Source organism: Euprymna scolopes, chromosome 3, assembly GCF_053919585.1.
Source record: "Euprymna scolopes isolate OS-2025 chromosome 3, ASM5391958v1, whole genome shotgun sequence".
NCBI classification, from domain to species: domain Eukaryota; kingdom Metazoa; phylum Mollusca; class Cephalopoda; order Sepiida; family Sepiolidae; genus Euprymna; species Euprymna scolopes.
This window is the reverse complement of record NC_136484.1, coordinates 1,360,729-1,378,414: the sequence shown is the minus strand read 5'-3', so window position 1 is coordinate 1,378,414 and position 17,686 is coordinate 1,360,729. Positions and strand designations below refer to the sequence as shown.

The 17,686-nt window shown below is 39.2% G+C and overlaps 1 protein-coding gene across 2 annotated transcripts in view; it reads right to left on the bottom strand.

Annotated features, from left to right (window-relative positions):
* LOC145252763 (protein O-mannosyl-transferase TMTC4-like) overlaps window positions 1-16,965 on the bottom strand; it is a 133,042-nt gene extending 116,077 nt beyond the window's left edge. Inside the window, exon 1 of one of the 2 annotated variants that reach the window (XM_080112671.1) lies at window positions 16,405-16,965. The gene's annotated coding sequence lies outside the window, so the exon portion shown is untranslated. The remainder of the gene's footprint in view (window positions 1-16,404) is intronic. The other variant, XM_080112680.1, reaches the window with a different exon arrangement.
* Between the last annotated feature and the right edge of the window lie 721 nt (window positions 16,966-17,686).

Here is a 17,686-nt window from a genome sequence, read left to right as displayed (position 1 = left end):
ATATATACTATAATATTATATATATACAACTAATAATATTATATATATAATATTATATATATATAAATATATATATACATATATATATATATTTATATATATATATATATATATATATATATATATATATATATATATATATAGTATAACGTGCATAAAGGTATACCTATGTAAAAAATAAATAAATATAAATAAATACGTCCCATGAAAAAAATAAGAATTATCATTTCCTGTATTTTTTTATTACATTTTCACCCCAAACAAGGCATATTGCCACTTTGATGTAGGGGGCTACTATCAGGGACCTAAGTTCCAGGGTTACTATGTAGGGAGTTTAGCAGCAAGATGGCTGTTCACATTACATTTGAACTTTTGCATGTCAGTACAGTTAGGGAAGCAGGAAACCGGAAGAGAATTCCAAAGTCCTGCAGTTCTGGCGAAGAAGCTATTAGAGTAAAAGGCTTTCTTATATCTAGGGATCTCAACTGTGTAGAGGTGGGACTTCGCTTCTTGTCGGGGTATTTTCTTCGAGGGAGAACAAAGTCTTGTAGTTCCTCAGAGCATCCACCATTAAAATACTTGTAAAACAGGCAGAGGGATGCAGCATCTCGTCGGTGGGACAGGGGCTGAAGTGTAGATGACAATTCAGGACCTATTAGGTGGCGACTCTCTTTTGGACGAAATACAGGAGTGAGAGACTAGTAGCAGATGCACCAGCCCATATGTGACAGAAGTACTCCATACATGGACGAATGGTGGCTTTATAGAGGTACAGAATACTTTCAGGCGTAAGTAACATCCTAGCACGATGGAGAGAGCCCACCTTCTTTGCAGCAGCCTTATGTTATAAAATAACACGAGCGTATGGAAGCAAGGAGAACAAACGAAGTAATTTGGTTTCAACTTTTATTGAGGGTCAAAGTGAATAAGCATATATATCCTCAATCAAAGCCGGAACGGTCAGCTGGGCGTCAGGAAGGCCGGAATAAGGATTAGAGAGGTAGGGATCCTGGCCTGATCAGGTTCGGGCAGGTACAGGGGCCTAGATGCTGGAACGGTCTAGGGATGACGTCCGGGACTGGAACAAGCGGTGATATGGTGACTAGGCGCTTTGAATCAAACTGCTGTCGCTGAGCTGCCGCTGCTACTGCTGGATGGAGCTGAAGGAGACGGCTATTGCTGCTGTCGCTGCTGCTGCTAGAAAGTTGAGGGGAACGGCTGTTGCTGCTGCTGCTAGAGGTTGAGGGGACGGCTGTTGCTGCTGCTGCTGTTGGAAGGTTGAGGGGAACGGCTGTGTCCGCTTCTACTGGTAGCGAGGCGACCTGCTCTGGCTGGCGATCTGCTGGAAGACTGACTTTTTCTCTGACGGCCGGCTTATTTATACGGCACGTGCGGACGTAGTAAAAGGCACATCGGCTCCGGCGTCAAAATGGCCGTCGTATTTTTTATTTGTGTTTGTTTCTCGTGCTTTAATGGATTGTAGAGAATTATCTGTTTGGTGTGTGTATGCATGTGTTATATCGATTTAAAGCTGAGAAAGTTGTGAATGTAACCTAGTCGGTGTCGTATTGTTGGGGTGTTTTGTGGAATCATTATTTGCGTTTTTATGCTATCTGAGTTGCGTTTACGGTAGTGTCTGTGATTTTTTATTTAGGTTTTTTCTTTTGCTGTGCAACTTTCTCTGGAGGTTTTCTATGTTGAAGTAAGGTGCGAGTTATTTTAATGATGTGTGTGTTTAAAGAGATGGGATTTGAAATTGTCCTGTGTATTTATTGTGTTTGACTACGTTGTAACGGCGAACAGATTTGTCTTAGGGTCGCCATTGTTGCTGCCGTCATTGCCTTGCTGATTTCCGGTTTATTCATGGAAATGTGGAGAGATATGCGAATATAACAATGCTCCCCCAGATCTCAATCATATTTACATGATAAAGTCTCTGAAGCGTGTAGGGAGTTGTCCTCTTGTTGTTCTGGCTGGTAATCTCCTGGGTTGGCCGGCTTGTGAGGATGGCGTCCGCTTCTCGTCCGGATTGCATGTGGGGCCGTTCGTGGAATGCTGTTCGTCGGTGATGCTGGGTGGGGGTGGGAGGTTTGTGATAGACAGGTGCGGCGGGCGTGGTGCTATTCGTCGGATGTGCGCCCGGTGTACCCAGGTTGTGATGCCACTCTCATCTTGTACTTGGTACATCAAGCTGTTGGTTTTGGTGATAGTGAAGCTTCCTATCCATTGCATGTGTGTTGATTTGGCCGTGGCTGATTGAGGACGGTGAAGTAGGACCTTGTCTCCTACTTGTAGCGGGTTCTTGTGGGAGAAGTGCTTTTCGCGGTTCTCCATTTTATGATCTGCTTCATCATTGGCCAGGGCGACACGGTGATGAACCTGTCTTAGCAGGGCGTTGATTTGCATGCCATATGCACCTGGGTCATCGCTCCTGGCTTCCCTTCTGTGGGGTGTTGGCAAGCCGATGCTAGGGTGGCGGCCCGTGACTGTGAAATGCGGGGAGACACCGGTGGCGTTGTTGATTGTGGCGTTCATGGAAGACACAACAGATTCGAGAACATCTGTCCACTCGCAATTCCTGTCTTCACACAGCATGTAGATGGCGTTCTTCATTGTTCGATGTTGTCTCTCTATGTTCCCTGAGCTTTGTGGGCGCCACGGGCAATGCAGTTCCTGTGTGATGGCCATTTGTTCGCAGAACTGTCGATAGACTTCCCCTGTGAAGTGTGTACCTCGGTCGGAGGACACTATGCGTGGGATTTCTCTGTGTCGGAGGAAGAACTGGTATAAACCACGGGCGGCGTCGATGGCACGGTCTCTTGCACATGGTATAGCTGTGAGATGCCGGCTGAAGCTGTCCAGTATCGTAAGTATATATCTTTTCCCCTTTGAGTTGGACATTGTGACAAAGTCAACAAAGACGAGTTCAAATGGTCTCTTACCCCGCTTGCAGTGGCCCATGGGCCAGCGGGTGCGTCTGCCATAATTTCCCTTGCATTTTGCACATGTGATGCAGGAATCAGCATAAGCCTTGATGTCGTTGTTCTTGGACTCCCACCAGTAACCGGAGAGGAGTTCCTGCATCCGTGTTATGCCTGAGTGGTTGTTGGCGTCGTGTGCTTGATGCAGGTATTTGGGTCTGAGCTTGTATGGTACGACCAGCCTAGGGGTATGTTTGTGGTCTCTTATCATTAGGACCGTGGTTCCTGGTTCTAAGAAGAATTGATGTAGCTTTCTCTTGAATAACTTAGCTCGGTGGTCATCGGGGTCAATTTGTGGGCCGTCCGGGTATGATGTTTGGAGTGCGTGTATGATTCCGGCCAGGGTGTCATCCTTCTGTTGTTCGGTTGAAATATCCAGGTGTTCACAGATTTGTTCAGCAGGAATGGAGGAGTTGGTGTGGTATGCGAAAAACGCGTCGCTGATGCGTCTTTGCGTGTGGGCGTTCCGTGGTGTGTGCGTCTTGGGAATAAGTTTCAGACTGTCGATGTCATTGATGCACCATGATGGGACGTAGATGCGTAAGCTTGAGCCATCCAGTGTGAATGTCCTTCCTGCTGGATTGGGGTCGCTGGGAGTCTTGATCTTCTTCTGTCCACAGCCTCTGCTGAGCATATCAGCCCAAACGTTAGATTCGCCCTCCACGTATTCTAATACGAATTTGTAGCACGATATCTCATCCTGCCATCTTCGTATTTTTGCATTGTTGAATTCCCGTTGGTCAAGATATGTCAGAGATTTGTGGTCAGTGAACACCACGAAGGGACGGTTACGTAGAAAGTAGTCAAATTTCAGTATCGCCCACTTCACTGCATATGCCTCGCGTTCCGTTGTAGACCAGTTTTGCTCTGTTGTATTGAAGGAGTGGGACGCGACTCCGACAATGTTCTTCTTCCCGTTGCTGGACTCTTGCATCAGGATTGCTCCGCATGCGACATCACTGGCATCAGTAGTGAGCGTGAAGGGCATGGAGAAGTCTGGAAACGAGATAACCGGCGGGGAGGATAATCGGTCCTTGATCTTCCTGAATGCTCTGTCTGCATTCTCGGTCCAGTGGAATGGCTTGTTGACCTTGTTGAGTTCGTGTATAGGGGCCATGAGTTTTGAGAACATGCTTGATCTGATCTGTTCATGAAGGCGCGTCTCAAGGAATTGTCTGATCCAGACCAAGCGGCCGATGAGACTTTGGAGTTCCTTTCTTGAGGTTGGGGGTTTCATTTCTCCTATGGCACGAACATATTCGGGGTCGGCCTTGAACCCTTCGCTGTTTATTATGCGGCCGAGAAATTTGGCCTCAGGTGCGAGGAAGGAGCATTTGTCTGGGTTCAGCTTAAGTCCAAACTTTTGGAGGGCCATGAACAGTTGTTCTAGCGCGATGATGTACTCCTTGAATGTCTTAGCATGCACCAGGTTGTCGTCGATGTAAGATGATATGTTGCTGCGAGATGTGACCGTGGCTAAGGCCTCTGCTACGCAACGGGAAAAGATTTGTCCGGCCGAAGTGAGACCAAAGGCCAGGCGTGTGTACTGGTAGCATTTGTCCTTCCATGTGAAGGCTGTTTTGTGCCGGTCCTGCTCATCTATTTCAATCTGCCAATATCCACTACGCAGATCCAGGGATGCAAAATACCTGTTGCCCTTGCCGATTTTGTTGAGCAGGTGATCCATCCTGGGTATTGGGTAGGGGTCCAGATCGACTAGCACTTTGTTTAGTGTTCTTTTAAAGTTTGCAACGACGCGAATTGACCCATTTTTCTTACGTACGGCGAATACTGGACTGTTGAAACCTTTGGGGTCGCTGCAGGCTTCAATGATGCCTTTGCTTGCCATGCGGCCAATCTCGGCATTGATCTCCTCTTCCAGGGCTTGAGCAATCGGATGTTGTTTTTGGCTGCGTGATTGGCCGTTGGTTGGTATCCGAATGGGACGGATGAATGTGCCCTTGTCGCCATTCTCAGTACCGATGATGTCGGCATAGCGGATTAGTAGGTTGGTGGTGGCCTCTAGTTCATCACGGTTGGGATGGTTTCGTAGTGTGAGTCCTGTGTTGTGTTTTAGCCATGTAAGCTTTTCATCCAAGGTGTGGAGTTCGGGATGGGGTCCGATAGCTAGGTAGTCCTGGATGACCTTGGTCTGGGAGTCGTCTGTGGGACTGTTTGGTGACGACGTTTGCCGTACGATGTTAGCTGTGTGTGTGGAGCCTCCTTGGGCAAGTGTGCGTTTGAACTCCACTTTCGCTTTTTTGTTGTCGACCGTGTACGAGATGAGGGTATCATGGCATAGGATGTTTTGGCCGATCAGGATTGGTGTAGATTGTGCCGTTATTAGGGCGTTTATGCCACAGAATGCGGGTGTGTTCTGGTTGCCGATTACAATGTCGCATGTTAGTTGGCCAAGCGCGGTAATGCTGCCATTGATGCCCCTCACTTTGACGTCCGAGCGTTTTATGTGCTTCTTGGCTTCGTCTGGTAGTTGTGATGCTGGTATGATGCAGGTCGAGCATCCTGAGTCGAGCATCGCGATGTCTGAGAACTTTGTGTCGCCAATGCAAAAGGTGGAGTAGACAAGTGGTGAATAGTTAGATTGCTCTTGAAAGTTGAAGACGTGATGGCTGATATTGGAGCGGGTCGGGCGGGGCATCACATCTCGTCCTGACCGAAGTGAAAATCCTGGTCCTCTGTCTCCGGCATGTTGTTGCCTGTTGTTGCGACAAGGGCTTGTGTTTGGGTGCGGGGTGGGTGACGGTATCTGCAATTTTGCCTAAAGCAGGATAGGCCTCTGAGGTATCTCTGGCATACAGGGAAACTTACTGTTTGCCTGCGAGCTTCTTGCTGCTGATGTTGACGTTGATCAGTTTTCTTGTGTGTGTCTGTCAAGTTCGAGCGCTTGCGTCCACTAGAGTGGGTGTGTATGTTTGTTATATGGTAAGGTTTTCTTTGTCTCAAGTGGTGCTCTTGAGAGAGGAGTGCTGAGTCTTGGGAATTGGTGACATCGGATTTTATGCCGCGATCCAGGTATCTCTGTGCTTCAGCCGCTATACCAGTTGCCGTATAGTGGTTGTCCATTGTTCTGACGAGGTGCGGGTAGATATTTGTGTTCCATGCTTTCACCTTTTCACTCATAAGCATTGCGCCTATTATTGCTATGAGTCCGTCAACGGATAGTTCATTGTTTCTGTCCTTTCTGTGTTTTGCCTTGATGTGGACGGCCGCTTCCCTGAGTGTGGTTTCGAGTCGACCGGCAAAATCGGTTAGTTTTTCGCCGTCATGTCGTTCTAAGTCCCAGGCCTTGCTTAGATGTTGGAAGGTGGTCATTTGGCTGCCGTGTGTTGTCAGTAGATACTCCTTCAGGTTGTTGAAGGTGGATGTATCTTGTGCAGAATCCAGCATTTGCTGAAATATACCCTGGTCCAGCATGTCTTTCGCGGCCTTGACAAATTCGCCCTCCAGGCTTGGGTATGTTGCTCCCTCCGGTAAGACGTGTATTGCGTATATTTTGGTGAGCGCTGATAAGAACTGGTTTACGTCCTGTCCAGGGCGGAAGGGCTTCTGTTGTCTCATGGCGTCCCGAATTGTTTGCTGGCGCATTAGCATACTGTACTCGCTGCTTGTGTGGGGGTTGGTGGCTGTTGTTATTGCTGTTGATCTCAGGGCGGTTGTCATGGCATCTATGTCATTTCGGATCTCCTGAAGTGCCTCTTCCGATGGTTGTGTTGAGCTTGTCCTCAAGTTGAACAGCAGATGCTTCTGTTCTTTGATCAGTGTGAATAGTTCTGACCGCGTGAAACCCTCGTAGCTGTCTGTACTCATCTTGCTGAACGCTCTGACACCAGTTGTTATAAAATAACACGAGCGTATGGAAGCAAGGAGAACAAACGAAGTAATTTGGTTTCAACTTTTATTGAGGGTCAAAGTGAATAAGCATATATATCCTCAATCAAAGCCGGAACGGTCAGCTGGGCGTCAGGAAGGCCGGAATAAGGATTAGAGAGGTAGGGATCCTGGCCTGATCAGGTTCGGGCAGGTACAGGGGCCTAGATGCTGGAACGGTCTAGGGATGACGTCCGGGACTGGAACAAGCGGTGATATGGTGACTAGGCGCTTTGAATCAAACTGCTGTCGCTGAGCTGCCGCTGCTACTGCTGGATGGAGCTGAAGGAGACGGCTATTGCTGCTGTCGCTGCTGCTGCTAGAAAGTTGAGGGGAACGGCTGTTGCTGCTGCTGCTAGAGGTTGAGGGGACGGCTGTTGCTGCTGCTGCTGTTGGAAGGTTGAGGGGAACGGCTGTGTCCGCTTCTACTGGTAGCGAGGCGACCTGCTCTGGCTGGCGATCTGCTGGAAGACTGACTTTTTCTCTGACGGCCGGCTTATTTATACGGCACGTGCGGACGTAGTAAAAGGCACATCGGCTCCGGCGTCAAAATGGCCGTCGTATTTTTTATTTGTGTTTGTTTCTCGTGCTTTAATGGATTGTAGAGAATTATCTGTTTGGTGTGTGTATGCATGTGTTATATCGATTTAAAGCTGAGAAAGTTGTGAATGTAACCTAGTCGGTGTCGTATTGTTGGGGTGTTTTGTGGAATCATTATTTGCGTTTTTATGCTATCTGAGTTGCGTTTACGGTAGTGTCTGTGATTTTTTATTTAGGTTTTTTCTTTTGCTGTGCAACTTTCTCTGGAGGTTTTCTATGTTGAAGTAAGGTGCGAGTTATTTTAATGATGTGTGTGTTTAAAGAGATGGGATTTGAAATTGTCCTGTGTATTTATTGTGTTTGACTACGTTGTAACGGCGAACAGATTTGTCTTAGGGTCGCCATTGTTGCTGCCGTCATTGCCTTGCTGATTTCCGGTTTATTCATGGAAATGTGGAGAGATATGCGAATATAACACTTAGCAATGTTCTCAATGTATCTATTCCAACTCATGTTTCCTGTGAACGTTAAGCCAAGGAGAGTGAACGAAGTGCTCTCAGGTAAAATATCTCTAGCCATAGCTATTGATGGTTGGTAAGGTTTCCTGTAATTATTAAAGGGGTGCTAGTGCAGAAAGTGATCCGCGCTATTTTTTAATCGTATTTTCACGTTTAATTAAAGTTTTATTATATGTTTTTTATTCGACTGTAAGGTTAAAGTACAGACTAGGTACAAAACACCCTCCCCTCCCCATGTTAAGAATGGCTTTTTAAATAATAACGTTATTATTTTAGCACGGATCACTCTCTGCATGAGTACCATTAAAGGAAACTAGCTTTGTCGGCATCGTTCAACCTAATCATCCATTTATGATCCCATTCCACTACAGACTGTAGATCTTACTCTAAGGTTTCGGCTATTACCTTAGATATGTGCTCATTAGTTTTCTCCGCGTGCCTGCTATAGAGCGTGCTGTCGTCGGCAAATATACCTATCTCAGAGACAATTTTATCAGGTAAGTCATTTATGAATATCAGAACTAATAAAGGTCCAAGGATCGATCCCTGGGGTACCCCCGCATTTATATAAAAATTTTGGACGTATGCCCATCGGGAACAACCTAGATTCTTCTCTCATTTAAGAAGGATCTAATTATGCTAAGCATTTGTCCAGTAATACCATAGGATTTTATTTTCATGCGAAGACCATCGTGCCATACTCTGTCAAAAGCCTTAGATATATCTAGGGCTACTGCCCTCCTCCCCGGGCTTATCCAGTGCTTGGTATAAACGGTCAGAGATTACAGTTAGAATATCTGCAGTAGAACGGGCTTGGCTAAATCCATATTGGTGGTCTGACAGAAGTTAACAGCTGTAAGGTGGTGGATTAGAGCTTGATTAATTAAGGACTCAAATATTTTGGCGAAAAGAAGGAGGAGGCTAATTGGACGATAGTTTAATGGGGCAGTTTATTCGCTAGGATTTTTGTAAACTGGTACCACAGAAGAAGTTTTCCAGCAGCCAGGAAAGGAAGATTCGTTAAGGCATTTGTTAAAGAGTTTAGAGAGAACAGGAGCGACCTCAGCAAATCATTTTTTTAATAGCACAGCTGGGATGAGGTCAGATCCACATGCTTTTGAGGTGTCCAAGTTTTTTATAATATCATGTACTTGGGAAAGCGTGATCTTCAGATCATCTAGCGTGGTTTCTGTCCGCAGAATGGCTTGCTGGGTCCAAGGTAGAGTTTGAGGCAAATTGACGGGCAAGCATGTTAGCTTTTTCAGTTGATGCGCAAACAACCTCGTGACTGTTTGATAGTGGGGGTATTGTCGATTGCCCATCATTTACTACACTGTTGTAGATTTTCCAGAAATCACGAGTTCCTAATTGTTGCGCTTCAATGCGTTTCCTGGTTGCAAGAGCTTATAGTTCTTACAAAACCGCTAAGTTAGCGGAAAAAATAAAAACAACAGCGTTTCGAAGTTGTTAATATCGCTAGAAAATGTCAATAACAAACATGTTATAATAGAGTCGTATTCCTATATGCTTATTTGTTTGTTCACAATATAGGTTATATATGATATCATAGCAGATGAAGGGATTACTAATGATGGGACAAAAGGATCGGATAACCTTACACTGACAGGTCACAACGTCAGAAAATTTTTACGTTATCGATAAAATCAGTAAGAGAAGATATAAAACGTATGTGACTAAACCCTCCGTCTGGCAAGATGTGTCACATCGTAACGATGGGTATATACAGCCAGTATATATATATATATATATATATATATATATATATATATATATATAAATATATATATATATATATTATTATTATTATTATTTTTAGCATAATTTTTATGTGTATAAAAATTTCAGTAATGTTCATATACGAATAAAATCAAAGTAAATATGAATTAACTCAATTAATAAAGCTTCTTTATTATCAGTTTCAATAATCGAGCACGCATATAATATTTTTACAAAAATCAAGACAACAAATTATAAAATAAAAACATCATCCGGTGTATTTTTATGTATGACAATTGTTTCATAGCCATTCGGAAAATTTAAACATATTATTTAAAAAATACTCCAAAAATAGTTACTCTTCAGACACTAAAATACATTTGTCATATATATATATATATATATATATATATATATATATATATATATATACATATATATCAGCTTCTTTCTTAGAAGTGCACGCCTGTGGAACTCTCTGTCGCTTGTCTGTTTCCCTCCCGACTTTAACTTGGATGTCTTCAAGTCCAACACAAACAAATTCCTGATTAACCGCCCTCTTAAGTAATGACACTTTATCAAATCTCCAATACTAACTATTACTACGATATTATCCCATTAACTACTGTACACACAATAACCCTAATCCCCGAGTGGTTTCTGGGCCTTGATAAGTGGTGACCTCCATGTAAAAAAAAACATGATACGTCTAAAATAGAAATAGATATGAACTCATTCATTACCTAGTTCTTTTTATCAAACCCCACACGCATAGTTATATTTTCCGCCCCTACCCGCTTATTACTTTTTCGCAAGTTGTACGTTTTTTTACTACATAAAAATTTATAGTGAATTCAGCTTGAAGTCCATAGGTTTATCTTCAGATCTAGCAACTACTCCTTCACAGTTTTTTTTAGATATACATAAGATATATAAATTATATATAACAATATATACCAAAACAATTCAGAGCATTTAGGTTATGCAAACGGAATATAAAGGTTTATATATTGTAGTACTTGCCTTTATTTTATTTTTTCTACCCACGTATATATAATAATACATACAGATCATATACACATGCATACACACACCCAAACATCCACATGCATACATTATTTCGAGGTTCACCTAACAATTTATTACCTGTTCGGTTCAGATATACTATTATACAGGTATTTATTTATGTTAGTAATATTATAACTGCTTGAGAAAACAGAGTATTAAGCGACTTACGTAATCAATTCGGGTAGGATCATAATTACGACCTCACTCATCCTCTTTGGGGGGGGAAGGTTATTGAATGGGGGATAGTTGTAATCGTAGTTGTTCTGATCTTCTTAACTTAGAGTTCTTTAAGTGCATGTATTCTGAAATGTTTGCAGGATATAGCAGTTTCTTGTTTAATATTTAGCAGTTTATCGCTATCTTTAAACCTAGTTATCTCAAGTGTTTCTGATAAGCATAATGGACATGGTGAGTTTAATGAGTGGCAAGTATAGGCCCTTCTAATAATCTTACATTCTATCTTAGGTGTTCTATTTTCTCTAACTAATTTCCAGTAGTATATCGATAAGGAAGTGTCTTTTTCATACGTTCGATTATTTATCGAACGTGTATGTCCATAGAATATTTGAATGTCATTTGGGTACTACTTATGTAAAATCTTTCATCGATTGGCTTCTCTACTGGGAATATCCTAGGCTCGTATCCCATTGATGAGGTTAGACATTCATTTTTTATTGGGCATTCCTCAGGTTTTTGGCAGTTACATTTATTCACAGCTGTGTTATTAGTAATATTTACACTTTCTCTATTAGTAATTTTTAAGATTCTTCTATTATGCGTTTTTATGATTCTTTCCAACTTATCACCACAGCTATAACTTAATTTTAATGTATTTTTTTATAGATTTTATGCAACATATGATTTGGTGGGAAATGCTTGTTAATTAGTCGTAATAATTTTGTACCAAGTTTTGTTTTCAGCATAATATGGAAGGGGGTGTGAACCAAATTACCTTCCTATTACGATTTTTAGATCTATTTGTGCTAGCATTAGTTACTTTATATTTTATATCTATGTCCTTATACCCACTATTTTAAGTGCTGTATTATGAATAGCTTTGCAATCATTAAAAGTTACTTCATCAGATGAGTTGTTACTTATTCTACTTTCAATAGATAACGGTATATGCTTAATAATGGATGGTAGATGGTTAGACTGTGTGTGTATATATAAATAAGGTTAGCGTTTTCTTTCATATAGGGTTAATAAGTGTTTAAATAAAGATCTAGAGTAACGTCAAGGAAGTTAACCTGTTTTAAGTTAGCATTAACTTCTATTTTTAGGCCAAAGTCTTTCATGTCCCTATGGATTGCTCTCCTAAGCTGATCACATTTAACACTTGTAGCATTCCTCACTATTATTAGCCCATCATCACGATATAAACATACGCCTCCCCCTATCTATAGTGCTATTTTTTGCTAAGTTATAAGTATAAATATTAACATGTTATAATTGTACGTTAGCATAATGTATCTATGTATGTGTATATGTGTGTACATATACACGGGTGTTTCAAAGGGTGGGTGTTTATACGTGTATTTATATATATTTATGCATGAGGAGGTTGATAACTTTAGGGGTTTTATATTTTATTTTATTTTATTTTTATTTTATTTTAATTCTATTCTTTATCGTTATTGTCTGTATTTCAGTGCGTGTGTGTGTGAGTAATATACACCGAGCGGTGTATATCCACAAATGAGTATAGGTATATATGTATGTTTGCTTCTAGAGAGAGAGAGTGTGTGTGTGTGTGTGTGTGTGTGTGTGTGTGTGTGTGTGTGTGTGTGTGTGTGTGTGTGTGTGTGTGTGTGAATTGAAAGACACCGGTCAGCACTCAATAGCCATTAGGAATGTTTATAGTTATTGACCGCCGACCAGGGCGAGACAAAAACACTAAATTGTCAAGGACATTATACCGTAAAAACCAAAAGATGGGATGAATAAATTTAAAAAAGGAATATAAAAAAAGTGAAGTAAAAATGAAGAGGTTTTCAGAAAGATAAAAACCTGAAAGGGATAAATAGTTTCAAAGACCTCACTTATCTTCTCCCCGCTCATAACCCCCACCCATGTTACATTCTAACTTTGTAAACGGAATAAGAAAATGTTTTTGTTTGAAATATCAGTTTTCGACGATAATTCTTGTCCTGAAGATGTAATCCCTCAACGTGGGTGATTACAGAAACATGTATGCACATATGTAGCCATCAATGTTTGTATAAATAAATATAAAATAAATGTAATATATATATATATATATATATATATATATATATATATATATATATATATATGTATGTATATATATATATGGTCAGGAAAAGTAACAGTAAGTTGGAAATTGCAAATAAAAAGAGTAAAAAGAAGCAGCCGTTAGAAAAAAATAAATTGCCTAAATTTACATTTGAAATTCAACTCTAAATTGATTGTCTGGCAGAAAATCGATTGATAAAATTACTTCATTCCTTTTTCTTACTCTCTATATCTCGCAATGCGTTCATATGTTAAATGGTTTATGCCATGGCAGAAACAGCTGGATGTTACACTAGATGTGCGCCACTTTGGAGTTTTACCACATGATTTACGATTATTTCAAACGGAATAGAAAGAATTTCAAGTTCAAAGCGAAACTACTAAACTCTTTCTTTAAATGCACTGTTTATTTCTATAATAACAATGTGAATCCATGACTTCGCACAACATAAATTACATCCAAGCGTAACTGGATTTTTCCTATCAATATTTTAATAATTATTTTTCGGTACTCCTGCAGTATTTTACCCACCGATTTCACGATCTTAGCCGAGCGTTGACGAACGCTTTCGGCGTTAACGCCGACGAAAGCCGAGAATTCGGAGCTACGGTGCAAGAACGCTAAAAAGTATGTGAATTAGCAACAACATTACAAGGAAAAGATATTACACACACACACACACAACAAAATGGATAAAATTAATACAAAAAATTTGGATAAAATAAATCACAAACACTTACCGTAAGTTTTTTTTTAAAGTAAAATAAATTTATTTTGTTGAATATTTTTTTTTTTTTGGTTCATTTTGTTTTCCGATACCTTTTTTTTGGGGGGGGGTAAGCAACAGTAATAAACACTTCAATGTTTTTTTTTTAATTTGTTTTTAACAAAACGTTATTAAACAGTAACAACAATACTTTTTAGCGTTCTTGCACCGTAGCTCCGAATTCTCGGCTTTCGTCGGCTATAACGCCGAAAGCGTTCGTCAACGCTCGGCTAAGATCGTGAAATCGGTGGGTAAAATACTGCAGGAGTACCTATTTTTCTTAGCTCATGAATTTCTATAGAATAAGATTTTACAAGATTATGACAACGTGTCAGAAGTTTGCAACTACAGTAATCTTGGATATTGGTAAGTGAAATTAATCTGCGTTGTTTATATTATGAGGTCAGATTAAGAAGAGGAGCAATACATGCAATTCGAAGTTAATATTAGAATTCCTTTCACAGGATGTTGCCTCAACAGCCGAATGTGTCTGGTGATCAGTAGCGAATAAACTTATAAAATAGGCTGTCGTTACGGTCAGGATTTTTTTTTTCAGTGAATTATTAAGGCGGCGGATCGTTACATATTCAACTGATATTTATTGTATTGTAACATGTAGCAGTACTATTACCACTTCCTAATACCTCATTGCTGTTACGTCTGCCGGAGAAACAAGTATAGTTGTATTAGTAACAATTGCCTCTTGTAGCTATGGCGAATATATCTGATACAGTTTACATATTAATATGCGTAAAGCAAAAACAACGTGCTTATTTTAGACATATGGATATATTTCATTATTTACATTGTTGGGATTAATTTATTCATGAAAAAGTTCAATTCTGAAACATGAGAATGCAGTAATAATTCTGTAGATAAGTTTTAAACAGAAATATTGCGACAGCTTTTGTGCGAAGGAACATCACAAATGTATATAATATTCCAAGCAATTTTACTAAGTGAGAAAAAATACAAGAAAACGTGAAATTTCAGAAACGAGGACGATTGTTAACTTTCCTTACAATCGTCCTCGTGGTTCGCGGGGACTTATCTGGGCGTTCTTGTTGAGCCGTCCCCATAAATAATCAAATTCTACCAAATATACATCATTAACGATTACTAAACTACCATCTTACATTCATACACGCTTGTTTTCGAGTGGCCTTCGGATATTGATAAGTGATGAAAACGCAAGTAATAAAAAAAGTCACCCATGATAAGTTAAAGGATAGTACGAAGCGAAAAACGTTCCTTAATTTTTACAAACTATTTCAAGTTTAATATCCCCACCAAAGAACTAATATTCAGATTCAACCTGTTTTATTCAATTACAGACTGAAAATTATATATATATATATATATATATATATATATATATATATATATATATATATATACTAGACTACCTGTGACCCGTTGGGGCAGTATGTTATATTAGCTATGGAATTAATGTATGAGCGTGACACTTATGGCGTAAAGAAAATAGTTTTTTTGTGACATAACAGAAATATTTCAATGAAAGTATATTAAAATGAAAAAGAATATAGATAGATGTCTATGAGTCGTTCTGTCTATAATTGTTTATTTTTGAAAAAGAAAACTTACAGCCATTGAATTATAAGTAGTTTGCCATACTTATAGGTAAATGTGCACTGAACAGATACCATAACACTTAAAGTTAAATTCAAATTTTGATATATCTTTTAATTTAAACGAGAAAAAAAAACAATTGGGACGCTGAAAATGTACACAGTAAAACAATACGTTTTATTATCACGTTGATTATTTATTTATAACGCAATTAAAAAAAAAGAATATTTTCGGGGTTATTTATTTATGTTGGTAGGATAGAAGAAAATAATCATTTCTAAATAATAACGTCAATATTTAAGTGTGAATATCAAATTCTGCAAAAGTAGCGATTTGTGTTTATTTGTTTACGCTGTTATGGGTTAATGTTGATGTACGCATGTGCAAACGGAAGTTGTAAACCGGATGTGGGTTACAACACCCGTTATAAAGTAATTTGAGTGTTATATAAATATATATATATATATATATACATATATACAGTGTATTATATATATATATATATATATATATATATATATATACATACATACATACACTTTGATACTTATGTTTTTATATTAACTAGCAGGCGTTGTACGGTCGTAAAATACGCATAAATATTATATTTTATTTCATACAGAAACAGAGATATGTGCATGCGAGTATTATGGGTTTTTTTTTTCTAAACAGTTCACTTCTTGGAAGTAAAAAAATGTTCAAGCTGAGATCAAAACCAAAACCTAAATACAGGGAGTCAAGTACGATAAGTATTAGTCCAGCGTTACACAATCTTGAAAAAAGTGTTTCGAACCTACTTAAAAAAACTCGATGACCCCCATGTACCAATTAAAAAAAAATGTCCCCCTTAGCAACCCTTTTCCGGCTGAAAACCGATTAAGAAGTTTTCTGCGTGTCTTAATACCCGATATACCAAATTGCGGATCAACAATTCGTTTAGTATATAGGTTGAGACGTCCGCTCACGCACATAAAAACACATTTTTACTTTTATAGATGTATAGATAGATATTAAGTATTTTAAGGATATACAAAATTTAAAAAAAAAACTTTTACTTACCGAACGATTCAATTATAAATTTCTTCGTTGTAAAATGCTTCGATCCAAAGTCAAATCATTTGTAGACAGGAATAATAAAGGGAATAGAAACCGTTTCAAACTTCTCAGTGAACTCAGAAGAGGAATACCAAGAAAAGGCAAGAAAAGGCAAACACTGTTTTAATTCAGCCAAGTAAAAAGGCCGACTGATTGTTTAAGCTATTGCGAAAAAAATCTACGATGAATTCAAACATTTCTAATAAACGACGTCACAATAAAGAAGTACATAAAATCTGTTGAATTATTGATCTTTTTATATGGAATATAATCTTAAAAGCAAGTCGTAAATTCAGATCCAAGCAACACCTGGAACAATGTTAACCTTTTTCGTTTGAAGTGCAGTACCTGAACTTCTCAATCGTTATTAATAATCAAATAACTCGTTGTTGATTTAGTAGCGGCCTTGCATTTGTAAAAAAAATAAAAAAAAGAACATACAGTATAACAATGTAGGCAGGTATGTGTCATCGACTAGTAGAACATGCTGACGTCCGGCTCCTGTTTTATTGCAACCACAAAAAACACAAAAGGTAAAAAAATCAATGTATGATTTGATAACGGACGGTGTTATGTTTAGGTACGCCATAATAATCAATGGCGAACAGGTTTGATGGGAGGACAGCATTCTAAAAGGGCGTGATGAGTTGGGAATAGTGATAGATGGAAACGCAAGGGTGGGAGTGGAGAAGAGTGTTTACTTTTTATGTTATTGTAGGTGGCGCTGTAGTCGATGTTTTTTAGGTTGTTTGTAGAAACAATAGGAGGAGGAAGAGACGAAGTTGATGAGGTGTAAAACTAAGTAAAATAATTCGAAAGAAAAAAACAAAAAAGTAAAAACACGAATTAAAGAAGGTGAAAAAGGATTTACAAGAAATAGATTTTAACAGATAATGAAGCTTGTCTATATGCACATACGTGTGTGCGTGAGTTTGTGTGCGATTTAGCGTGTGTGTGTACATATGCACAGGATTAATACACACACACACACACACACACACACATATATATATATATATATATATATATATGTATTAGTGATGGGACGATTCTAATATTTTTGCCGATTCCGATACAATTGCCGATTCCTATACTTTACAAATTTCTAATTATTAAACTATAAGATTGTTATTTCTCCCCGATTTTCATAAAAACAGTTTTTAAATATGCAGATATTTTTCAAAATGTAAAAATACACTTTTGGGGGATGATATATCGAGTTTAGCTTTACTGATAATGTAAAATT